Source organism: Mustela erminea, chromosome 3 (genome assembly GCF_009829155.1).
Source record: "Mustela erminea isolate mMusErm1 chromosome 3, mMusErm1.Pri, whole genome shotgun sequence".
NCBI classification, from domain to species: domain Eukaryota; kingdom Metazoa; phylum Chordata; class Mammalia; order Carnivora; family Mustelidae; genus Mustela; species Mustela erminea.
In genome coordinates this window covers 40644214-40656720 of record NC_045616.1, presented here as the reverse complement: position 1 = coordinate 40656720, position 12507 = coordinate 40644214, and the positions used below count along the sequence as shown (strand labels likewise).

Sequence of the window (12507 nt, the reverse complement as noted above, 5' to 3'; positions counted from 1 at the left end):
AAAGTCTCCCCTGCCTCCTAAGGCCTTCCACTCGTCAGCCCCTTATATATGAATTCCCCAGAACTTACCAAAACCCAGCTCCTTTTGGTTTGAATTGACCAATCTGGTCTTTGCCCAAGACTCCTAAAAACATCGCATCTAGGACCCTAAAAAGGCATGTGCCCCAAGGCCTGCCTCTCTCCGCCTACATTCTGCCTCAGCCTCCCGGTTGGAAGTGCAGTGGTGTATTTCCTCCAGGACCTGTGAGTAACAAACCTCTTTATCTCTGTTTCTCTTCTGTCTTTTGTTGAACTGTGGTTCCCCATCCCACTCCCTAGGGCTCTCCTTAACAAGGTCAATTTAACAAAGTCCTAGCACACGTCCCATACAAAGAATCAAAATACGCAATTAACTTAATTGACCAAAGAGTGAGATTTCCTTGAGAAAGTGGCTTTTTAACTGGTATGTGATTGACTAGCCAAAGTAAGACCTGCAGAGAAATTGCATTTCAGAAGGAGAAATGAGCAAAAGAGAAGGCTGTGAGGCGGTACTGACCAGGCTTTTTGAGGAAGAGAAGACAGGCCGGCGTGGCTGGAGTGGGCAAAGAAAAGGAAGGGACAGGAGGAGGACAGAACAGTAAACAGATGAGTCAGGCAGGAATTAAAAAACTCTGGGTAGAGGCTTAGATTTCATTTGAATTGTAAAGGTTGAAAGGGATGTTATGAAACAGATAATGTTGGGTCACCCCAAAATTGGGTACCCCAATAATGGGTTCGTGATTAAAGGAGCGAGACTGATACAAAGCGAAGGTCAAGCAAAGCTTAATTTTGCGTCAAGCATCAAGAATCAGACCCACCGTCAAACACACCAGTCAGGCCGCCCCTACAGAGAGGATGATGCCTCCTTGCTTTCCAGACTAACTTTTATAGAGCAAAGGCCCTGTGGTTGGGCCTGGCCACACACAGGTGGCCAACTGAATTACAATTCACCCCACAGTAGCCATGGAAACTAGCCATCACCTTGGTAGCTCGGAGACAGTTGTGCTCCCACTGATTGAATATCTCCACCTGACCTGACCCACCCTTGTACTTGGACTTTGTTACGTGGGACTGGTTTCCTGCCCTTGCTTTTAAATAAGTTCCCCTAGCGGGGAGGAGGGGTGTGTGCCAAGGTCAATTTAAGATTTACAACAAAATGTCATTTCAACCGGGGTGGGGCCACTCTGGCTGAATAGGCCCTTATCATAGAATACAGTGATTTTTTAAGTCGCTGCACTATGGAGAACAGACTGTACGACAGGAAGTGTAGAAATGCAAAAAGCAATCGAAACACCATGGCTATCAGCTCAGAGAAATGTGCTCCCGTCTTGGATGACAGTGGCGGCAATGAAGATGAGCAACGAAGATATGCTTGGATTTAGAGCCAACAGGAATGTGAATGGATGGCACAGGTCGGGAGGTGCCAGGAAGGGTAAGGATGCTGCTAAAACTGGGGCCTGACCCACTGGGTAGCTGGGTTTGCCCACTGAGTTGTGAAGACCAGGAAAAGGTTGGGCTTAGGGACAGGAAGTGCATCTTATAACAGAGACTTGAACTCTTCTCTACTAATGCCAGAGTTCACACCACTGAGTAACAGGCCATTGAAGAGATTATGTTTCCATACTTAGGTAAATTTAGAGAATTTTTGCACACATCAATGCTGTGTATATCTCTTCTTCTCCTGTCTGCATCCAGTTTATCATTTAAATTCTTTAAAGTACACAAAATATGCCAGTGGTGGACTGAATGTCTCCTCCCACAATTCCTATGTTAAAACGCTAATCCCAAAGTGACCGTATTTATTTTGAAGCAGAGCCCTTTGGGGGTAATTGGGTTTTGAGGGTGGAGTCTTCTTGAGTGGGATTAGGGCCCTCCCTCATAAAGAAGAGGCCAGAGAGGGGCGTGGGCTAGTTCTCTTTCCACCATCTGAGGACACAGCAATTAAGATAACCATTTGTAAACCAGGAGGAGGACACACCAAGAACCCAACTATGCTGGCCATTGATCTCAGACTTCTGGGTTCCAAAACTGTGAGAAATACATATTTCTTGCTTAAGCCACCCAGTGTCTGGTAATCTGATACAAGAGCCTGAGCTAAAACAATTGTAATCTTACAAGCCCCCACAAAAATTACAAAAAAAATAACAACTCACTATTCATGAGGAGGAAACCCAGAAGTATAATTAAAAGCTTTTAAAGCAGGAAAAGTCCATAAAATATCACACTTTTGTAAAAATGGTAAAATTTAAAAAAAAAAATACTCTTATGGCTACAGCAACATGCCTAACACAGAGTGAGCAGAATATCTACTGTTAAATTAAACTGAACAAAATACTTACTTGTGTGAGAAAGATATAATCACCATCGTCACCGTCAAAAATTATATTTATTAAAAACAACACCACAAGCTTTTTAAAATGAGTAGCAGAGTCCTTGGCTACTATAGACTTATAAAACGTTGACTTATCAGAGAAGAGGAATGTTGGGTGGGCTGCTCGACATGCTCTACTGGGCGACACGTACTGAATTTCCACAAAGAGTTCACATCTACAAAGATTTTTGAGCCTGAAAATGAAGGTTTGAAAAGAATTGCTTAAAGCTATGAGTTTTATTTTTCCTTAAATATTTATTTCTCCAGGTTTGCCACCTGCTCCTCCCTACACTGTCATAATTCAAGGAGCTAAGGAAAAATTGACACTGCTACTCTACAGTCACTGTAATTGTGTATCAGAATTCACATCTCTGTATCCTTCCCTATTTTAGTAGCTTTAACAGTTCATCCTTTAAAGTTAACTGAATAAAGTAAAATATATATATATACGGGTGTAGGAGAGAAAGAGAGAATCAGAAATGGCTTAGGAATGTGTTTCCTCTTTTCTGGAGCCCAGTTCAGGACTGAGGAACCTTCTACCAAGGAAAGACACACCACAGGGCACCGAGGGCGGGTCCTCTCCAAATGCTTCTCCAGTTTTAGCACTGAGGCTTATGGCGACTCTACTCCTCCCTGGGGCCACGTTAAGTTTTGCCGCCTGCTTTATCCCTAGTTAGACCAAATATATTCTCTGTCCTCCCTTGGTAATATTAATTTATATCTGGAAAGTGGATAAACAACTTGATAGTATTTATGGCGAGGTATTTCCTTAAGTCACTGTTTGTAATGCTTATAGGAGGTATTTGGGGAAGGAAGATATGTGAATAGATCAAGTGACACATAGGACTTTAAAAGCAAAGCCAATTGTGGGATATCCATTTAGAATTTATTTTCTGAGTAAAATAATATGAACTGTATCTTACCACTACAAAAAAATATTTGGCTTTGGTCAGGGAATGCTGTCCTGGTTTCTGAAATGATAAGGTCACTGATTCACTGCTTTCATCTCCTACCCCACAGAACGGAAAAATTCCACTTGGTAAGACAAGATCCTTAGAAATGTAAATGGAAAATTACTCCACCAAAAACCATATTAAAAGCTATGACCCAGTTACGTTCAGGTAAATGGTCTTAACATTACATTATAATTTTATATTATTTTTGCTATAACTGCTGACTTAGCTTTCAGTGTAAATCTTGAAAAGTAATATAGAAGTAAGTATAATTAAGCAAATAAAAAGAGAAACTGTAGCATGTATGTCCTATAAAAAAGATCTATCATTTTTTTTAACTGTAGCATGGTATAATTATATATTTCTGCCAAAAAAGAAAAAAAAATGCCCAATAACACAAAAGTATCTGAGTAATTATTATTATAAAAACATTCCATGTTTTCTATAACGATAATGACATCACTGTACATTCTCCTAGCTCTGATTTTTTAGGAAGCGTTCTGAACTATCACATCCCTACTCTGTCCACATGAAATTCCATGCGATCCAATTAATTTATTGGGTATTTACTATAAATTGGGATCAAGAACAAATGGATGATTTTTTTTTAAAGTCTACACAATTAAAGAGCTCATTAATTATACTGTTTTCCCAAGGCTCAATTAAAATGATTATCTGGAAATCATTACCATGTGTTTTGGAAATGCGTGCTGCTGGGCAAGGCTTAGAGGCCTGGGTTTGCAGAAATGCCATCTCTAGCAAAGAGGGAATTAGGAATTCAAACATTGGTATTCTTAGGGAGAATCCTTATTCCTCTGTGGAAAGCAAAAAAGCCTGACCATCCTAAATGAAATTCTTATAAATGTGGGAATTTTATGAAGGCATACAAGCACATTTTTCTGTTTGCTAAATGAAAAATTTGAAAATCACTGGTGTTCTAGGTTGATGAGGGGAAAACTCAGGGGAAAATGAGATCTCTCTCCAGAGATTTCCTCACCTAAATTTGCCCTCCTCAGAGTGACAGTGTTATGTACTAGAGTAGAGCTGAACCTACTTGCCATCCCTACACAGATCAGGCCTAGTTTAATAGAGGGTGGTGAGGCATATAAACTGATTACCAATAAAATTCACCATCCTCTGTCAAAATGCCATACAAATTTCAAAACATACATTAAGAATTTCATAGATTTATTTCATCCTTTAAAAAACCTGTATTTTAAAGTTTTAATATTTACTTCATTTCACCTTCCTTTATCTATGCAACAACTTGTACAAAAAGCATTCCAACCTGGAACAGAAGAACAGTAATAACCCTATTTACCCTTCTGTAACAGTATACAAAAATGAGAAAGTCCAGACAATAAGAGGACTGGAGTACTGGATTCTTCAAAACAGGAAAACAATTATCTTTGTAATTTTTTTTAATTTTTTAATTTTTTATAAACATATAACGTATTTTTAGCCCCAAGTGTACAGGTCTGTGAATCGCCAGGTTTACACACTTCACAGCACTCACCAAAGCACATACCCTCCCCAATGTCCATAATCCAACCCCCTTCTCCCTACCCCGCCCCCAGCAACTCTCAATTTGTTTTGTGAGATTAAGAGTCACTTACGGTTTGTCTCCCTCCCAATCCCATCTTGTTTCATTGATTCTTTTCCTACCCCTCAAATGCCCCAGTATACTACCATTTATTATCTGTCTGCCCTATAAATTACAAAAAAACCTATAATTACATCACAGATCAGCTACTGTTTTGATATTTGGGTTTTCAGTGATTTGTTTTGTATAAACAATGGCTCTTCTCTTTGTTAGATTACATTGGCATGTGGAATTACCATACTTTGTGTGCCTCAAGATAGTGGTAGATAGTACTTGAACTTTATTTTTAGGGTCTGTTTGTAAAATCACCCAGTCTTAATCCAGTTTTAGGTAACATCGTGACTGGCTGTTTGAACACTGACAAACCCCAGCAACCTCAGACTTTTACTTCTCCCTTATCAGCCACGCACTGATCTATACTCAGGCGCCTTACTCTTGTTTGTTTTGCTCCTGTGACACTCTTGGTTTCTTCCGGATTTCTTTTATGGATTTTATCTCCTGCATCTCTAAACAGCCGTGTGCAGTAGGGCTTTGTTCTTGGCTATGTCCTGTATCTGAACGTACTTCCTACGTGGTCACACGTACTTCCTACATGGTCACACCAATTGTATGGCTTTAAGTGGTCTTTGTATTTGATGACTCCAAATTTTTATCCTTGACTGACCTCTTCCCTTCCCTAAACGGCAGCCCCATATAATGATCAGCCGACCTGATCTCTCCACTTGTATGACCAACCGGCCCCTCAAGCTTGCCATGTTCCAAATGAAACACTTGATCCCCCATCCCCCTCTCCCAACCTCAAAGGCTCCTCTGTCTGCCTTACTTCAGTAAGGCAGTAAATAACAACTCCCATCTCTCTGAATAAAAACTTTTAAGTCATTTTCTTTTCCTTCTCTTGCATTCGCATCTTACTTAACAACAAATTATCTATCTAAGAAATATAACCGAAGCCAGCCATCTTCCCCTATTTCCACTGCAAACACTCTAGACCAAGACAACATTCCCTTTAGCTTAGACGGTTTTAAAAGCCTTGGAACAATATCCCTATTTCCACTCTTGCTTTTCCACAGCCCACTCTCCATGTGGAAATCAGAGGAATTCTTTATAAACTGACAGAGTATCATGCTCCACACCGGCCCATGGTTTCCTACTTGACCACAGTAAATCCTAAGCCCTCAAAATGAGCGAAAACGTTTTCTGTGATCTGGTCCTCTGCTACTTTTCTGATCTCATCTCCTTCTAGATATCCTCTCTTACCTTAACTCTAGCCACTCTGGTCTCCCCGCTGCCCCTCAGTTTTGCTGCACAAGCCTCTGCCTCAGTCCTTGTGCTTGTTCTGACTGCCTGGAGTTGGACTCCCAAAACAGGTACATGAATTTCTCCTTCATTTCCTTCAGGTTCCCATTCAAATGTCAAGTTACTGGAGAATTTTTCCCTGACCACACTTATAAAACATGCTACTCTGCTCTATTTTTCGTCACAGCATTTATATTACCTGACAGAGATTTACTGATGATTTGCTAACTGTCTCACCTCCTCCACTGGAATTGAGGTCTTAGAAGACCTTGGGCCTTATTATTTCTGGTTTGTTCTTACAATCTAAACTGCTTCTAAAATAGTGCCTGCAATGTAGTAGGTGTTCAAGAAATATTTACTGAATGAATAAAAACCCCAGTATTTACAGAGACAATCCCTTATTTTCATGCATAATGACTTCCCGAAAGAGATGCAGAGTTAGAATGATATACGTGTATATATGGGATAGATAGGTAGATAAATTCCAATCCCCAGGAGAAAAAAAAAATGTTTTTAAAAAATCCCTAACTACAAGATGTTTTTTAGTCACTGTTTTGAAAAATGTATTTCTAACATGTCATATACATGCTTCATTTTATTTATTTTTTCCTGCAAATTTAATAAGGTACATTTATGTTAGCATAACCTTAAAAGTCAGTACTTAAAGTAGTTGTAGTAGCTTCTTTTTTCTCATATGCATTACTCCTCTGAGAATCCTCACTTTTAATCTTTTTGTTTTACACTCTTTTTACAATCTCTGGGATAAAGGCACTGATATTCCCTTAAGGACACCAGCAATGCTGTGAAGATAAAGCGAGAGATTCTAGTGAAGTAGCATTGTTGGCCAGAAGGCAATTCCAATGGAATGGATTTCATCAGCTGGTGGACACAAGTCCAAGTCTGGTTTACAAAGGAAGTTTGGAGAATCAGTAACTATGTGAGTGTAAACTGCATAAAACTCCATCACAAAGAAGGTGCAAAATTAGGGGGAATGTACCTCTCATCATGATATAAAGGTGACTGTGGCCCAAGCTCTCAGCCAGCAGTTTTCAAACTTCAACATTTATTGAATCCTCTGGAGGTTCTTCTTAAAAATTCAGACCCCTCAGTCCCAACTCAGATAAACTGATTTAACAGTTCAAAAATATTCCCCCAAATAGTCTTCTTAACAAGCATCTCAGGTGATTCTGGTGTAACCAGTCTGAGAACCACACGGAGAAATAGTTGTCTTTGTGGAAAAAAGGATCATGGTATTATATACTCAGAGGACTATCAGCCAATCTTTCGTTTTAGGAATGTACACACCTTTTCTCCATGCATTATTTTCCCACCTTTTTGTAAAGTCAAGCTTATTGACATGATGGGAAGGCTTTAGCTTCTGTTCCAAAATCTGAAATGAGGAGCTTAAGGTCTTCATTTTTGCTTCCCTTGTCTTCCTGAAAATGAGGCATATGATTAACTTTTTGCTGCCGTACCTATTTCTGGTGAGTGCAAATAATAAGAATTTGTCTAGCACTAACTTTTAAGTCTCAGGCTATTCAGTATCGACATACTATAACTCCAATTACACTGTCAGAAAATATTGCTCCATCCCCAGAAAAACACCATAGTAGAGGTTTCAGAGGATAAGTTTCCTTCAAGGTTGAGAAAGCTACAGCATTTAAAGTATGAGTAGCTTTTCTCTTGGCAAAACCGAGAAAACTATTTCAAGGTCAATGTTAAGCATAGGTTCTACATAGCTAGGAGTTTTGATATAATTAGCTGTCACTCTACTAAGCTACATTTATTATATTATGTTATAATCAAAAATTATAATCAAACATTATTTTTCAGGGCGCCTGGGTGGCTCAGTGGGTTAAACCTCTGCCTTCATCTCAGGTCGTGTTCTCAGGGTCCTGGGATCGAGTCCCACCTCAGGCTCTCTGCTCAGCAGGAGTCTGCTTCCCCCTCTCTCTCTGCCTGCCTCTCTGCCTCCTTGTGATCTCTGTCTGTCAAATAAATAAATAAAATATTTTTTAAAAATTATTTTTAAAGACAGAGAAAAGATCAAATTAAATTCTGCTCTGGGACTTCTGTGTGCATACTGTATCTTTACCATTTATTTTATATTCACTTGTTAAAACTATTACCTCATTTAGAGTATGATCTATACAGAAAAAAATAATTGCATACAGAATACTTGAAGATGAATATTAAAATTTGATTTTGATAACATACAACTAAAATCCTCTAAGAGGCAATGCTTTTAGCATAGACTAAAACTAAATTACTAGATTTCTTTTGGCTGTGCTCATAACTAAGTGCATTATTTGAGAGAACTGCATTGATCTTTTATGATCTGTTTTATGTATACAAATACTTTGTGTATCCTCAGTTCATAGAGACACTGGACAAATTTTAACAGAAGTAAAAAACAATCTCATTAAGAAAATGCACAAATAAAGAAATATTAAGGTAAATAAAGCAGAGTTATGTGATATTATGTTTATTAGAGTAGAAATTTCAAACATAAAATAAGATGCCCTACTTGAAGTGGCTTAAAGAAAATTTTACTTTTCATTGTGAGTCAGTTATGACTGAACTATTTTACACTGTTCCCACCATCCATCAGATGTTACAGCCTGACTCCCCTTATAGGAAAAGATGTCTGCTACATCTTTTTGATACAAAAGTATCAAAAGTAGGACTTTGTCAATCAGAGAAAGACAATTATCATATGATTTCACTCACATGTAGAATTTAAGAAACAAAACAGAGGATCGTAGAGGAAAGGAGAAAAAAAAAAACCAGACCTTATCACAGAGAGAGACAAACCCTAGGAGACCACAGGAAACAAACTGAGGGCTGCTGGAGGGGAGGGGAGAGGGCGACGGGCATTAAGGAGGGCACATGACGTAATGAGCGCTGGGTATTATATAAGACTGATGAATCACTGAACTCTGCCTCTGAAACTAAAAGTACACTATATACTAGCTGAACTGAAATTTTTTTAAAAAGTTGGGCTTTGGGGGAAGCTGGCCCAAAGTAGGTCAGAAGCCGTCTCTCAAACCACCACTCTGCCTAGGAGATGCACCAGTTGGCTAGCTTCTGGGGTCAGTACACTGTTGCTGGATAGAGTCACTCTGCCAGGGACACTGGGCTCAGAGTAGGAAAGGTGGTTCCTTCAAGATAAAGCCAGGATTTCTTTGGGTAACAACAGGGAAACAATAACTCCTAGCTATTATTTCAAAAACTGCTGTACGCTCAATTCCTATGCTATTAGTGATAAAGTGACTTTATAGGGAAACTGTATAAGCAAGTGCAGGATAAGATTTCTTGTCTATGTGTACAGTAACAGTGCAGTTCACAATGTTCTATTTTGATCAGGGTGAAAAATGCCAATTTTGAATGCCTTTAGCAGCATTTGGCTTTATGTTTGGAAAGACGGTCTAGTTTTTACCACACACAGCTGCCTATTATAATAGAAGCCAAATGATGAAAGATAGGTGGAGAAAGTGGGGAGGATTTGGAGAATGGGGGAAGAGAGAGAGAGAAAGAGACACCTCCCGTATGCTCACCACTCTCCTGGTTTTTTCGGTCACACATGATACATTTTGAAAGATTATTATAAGACAGAACAAAATCACTAAGTAACTCATAGCAGGTCTGCCAACCTATTCTAAAAGTTGTTCTCAGTGCTCCTCTAAGATCTAATTTCTTAAGACCCTTTACCCACTCTAGAAGGAGACTTAATTATCATCCAGAAATAGACCTTTCCATATACAGAGAGAGAGATTATTTGAGTTTTTATTTTCTTAGTTATTTACAGGTACCTGTTATTTTGTTGTTGTTGTTGTTGTTGTATTTCAACTCTAAATTTTAGTCAACACTGTATAGCTAATAATCAAAGAATTAAGTTTGGAGAACACCCTGGAGTTTGAAAATATTCATATATTGATTCAGTAAGCTTAATCTATTCCTTTAAAAATAAAATTTTTTTAAAGATTTTATTTATTTGACTGACAGAGATCGCAAGTAGGCAGAGAGGCAGGCAAAGAGGGAGAGAGGGGGAAGCAGGCTCCCTGCTGAGCAGAGAGCCCGATGCGGGGCTCGATCCCAGGTCCCCGGGATCATGACCTGAGCCAAAGACAGAGGCTTTAACCCAGAGTCACCCAGGTGCCCCAATTTTGTATTTACACAGTTCAATCAATAGTGATATTGGGACAAGTGTAGAAATTAAACCACCATTTTCTAATAGGGATAAAGAAAGAAATGTAGTCTGAATATTTATATTTGTTAAAAAAAATAAGATATACATCTAATAATTTTATGTAGGGCGGAATTGGACTATTAAAAATCTGGAAGAGATTAAAAGATCATCAGGGATGCCTGGGTGGCTCAGTTGGTTAAGCAACTGCCTTCAGCTCAGGTCATGATCCCAGTGTCATGGGATCGAGTCTCACATTGGGCTCCTTTCTCAGCAGGGAGCCTGCTTCTCCTTCTGCCTCTGCCTGCCACTCTGTCTGCCTGTGCTCACTCTCTCTGACAAATAAATATATAAAATCTTTTAAAAATAAATAAATAAAAATAAAAGATCATCATAGCATTACAATGGTGACCAAACTGATTCATTTTTCTATTTTTGTAATAGATCATGGACTATTCTTCAATACATAATAAAGTAATCATTTTGATCATGATGGTCAGATTAGTGATTGTAACTTGTTTAAAAATAAGGAAAGAGGTTGACAGATCATCTAGTTTTATACCTCTTTTTAATAGATGAGTCATTAAAGCACATAGCAAGTGATTGATGCCATGGTTGTGGACTAGAGATTAGAATAAAACTGTACCTAGAACAGTTAAAATGGACTTATCCTCTTTTTAATAATTTGTGCTAGGATAAAGCTCTATGCCTATGAATAAGTGTGTCTTTTGTTATGTTCTTACCATCTTCAAACTTGGCCCCAAATCGGATGATATGCAAAACTTAAGACCCTAAGTAGATCACAAACATAGAGATAGATGTTTACAGTAATAGCTAAAAAGGTCAGGCAGATATTATCCTTCCAGGCTTTTGTTTACTGCACGAACTCTACCATTTGTTCTGTGCTATTGTATTATAATTAAGTGGAAGAGTAATTAGTATGCCAATAACTTTAATACTTGAATATGTCTCAATTTCAGAGTAATTTAAAATAATACAGATTGTGTTTAATACAATAATGTTAGGTTGCATAAGAGTGCAAATCTACTGTTCGTTTTTTTAGTCTGTTTCAAGAGCTAGAAACTAATCAAATCTTACTGATTGTGTGCTTAATTATTATTACATGGTCAATATTGCAGGAGATTCTGAGTGAGTATAGGAAAGGGCAGGTATGGTTTCATAAGGTTTTAAGTAGATCAGTTAGGCAAATGATACAGAGAAGTCATCTGAAAAGATGACAAAACCACACACCATAAAAGGCTACACAGTTATTCCAATACACCTACCTAAGCAGAGAATTAAAAAAAAAAAACACAATTCTTAGAGATTTTATTTATCCAAATATTTACATCCATTTTACCCTGATCCTTTTCTGATCCTTTTTAATTTAAGGCAGTAGTTTTCCAAATATTGTCTACTCTCTCCTAGGAATCTCTGATACATTTTCAGGGATTATGGAGCTCAAAATAATTTTCTCATTAATTCAATGATGTTACTTGCTTTTTCCCACCATATTAATATCTGTAACAATGATGCAAAAGCAGTGGTAGGTAAAATGCAGACTGCTTATAAACAAAGAAGTTGTTTATACCCAAGTACATTAGTCAACATTTTATTTGTCACTTTCATCTATTCACAGAAAAAAAGAAAAAGCCAGTTTCACTTAAGAATGTCCTTGATACAACAATAAAATTTAATTAAATTTAACAATGAGTACTTCTCTTTTCAATATTCTGTGTAAGAAAATGGGAAGTACACAAAAACATTTCTGTTGTATACGGGCAGTACAATGGTTATCTAGAAGAAAAGCTCTGTGTGATTGAGTTTTGAGTCACTTTCCAAAGAACGAGATGTTTCTTTAATGGAATGACTGACAGAAAACAGCAGCGATTCAGACTTGAGTATTTATCAAACATTTTCTGAAAAATATACAGTGTGAGCACATTGTACATTATACAAGGAAGCCAAATGACAACCTATACTGTCAATGAGAACATTTGAGCTTTCTTTCAACTGAAAATTACAATTTTGGAAAACTAGCATTTATTACTATCAGCTTGACTGCTTCTAGATTTTTAAAG

General features: G+C 38.0%; 1 pseudogene; it reads left to right on the top strand.

The window, feature by feature from the left end:
* Nucleotides 1-1399, top strand: part of LOC116587185 — a 50319-nt pseudogene extending 48920 nt beyond the window's left edge.
* The last annotated feature ends 11108 nt before the right edge of the window (nucleotides 1400-12507 follow it).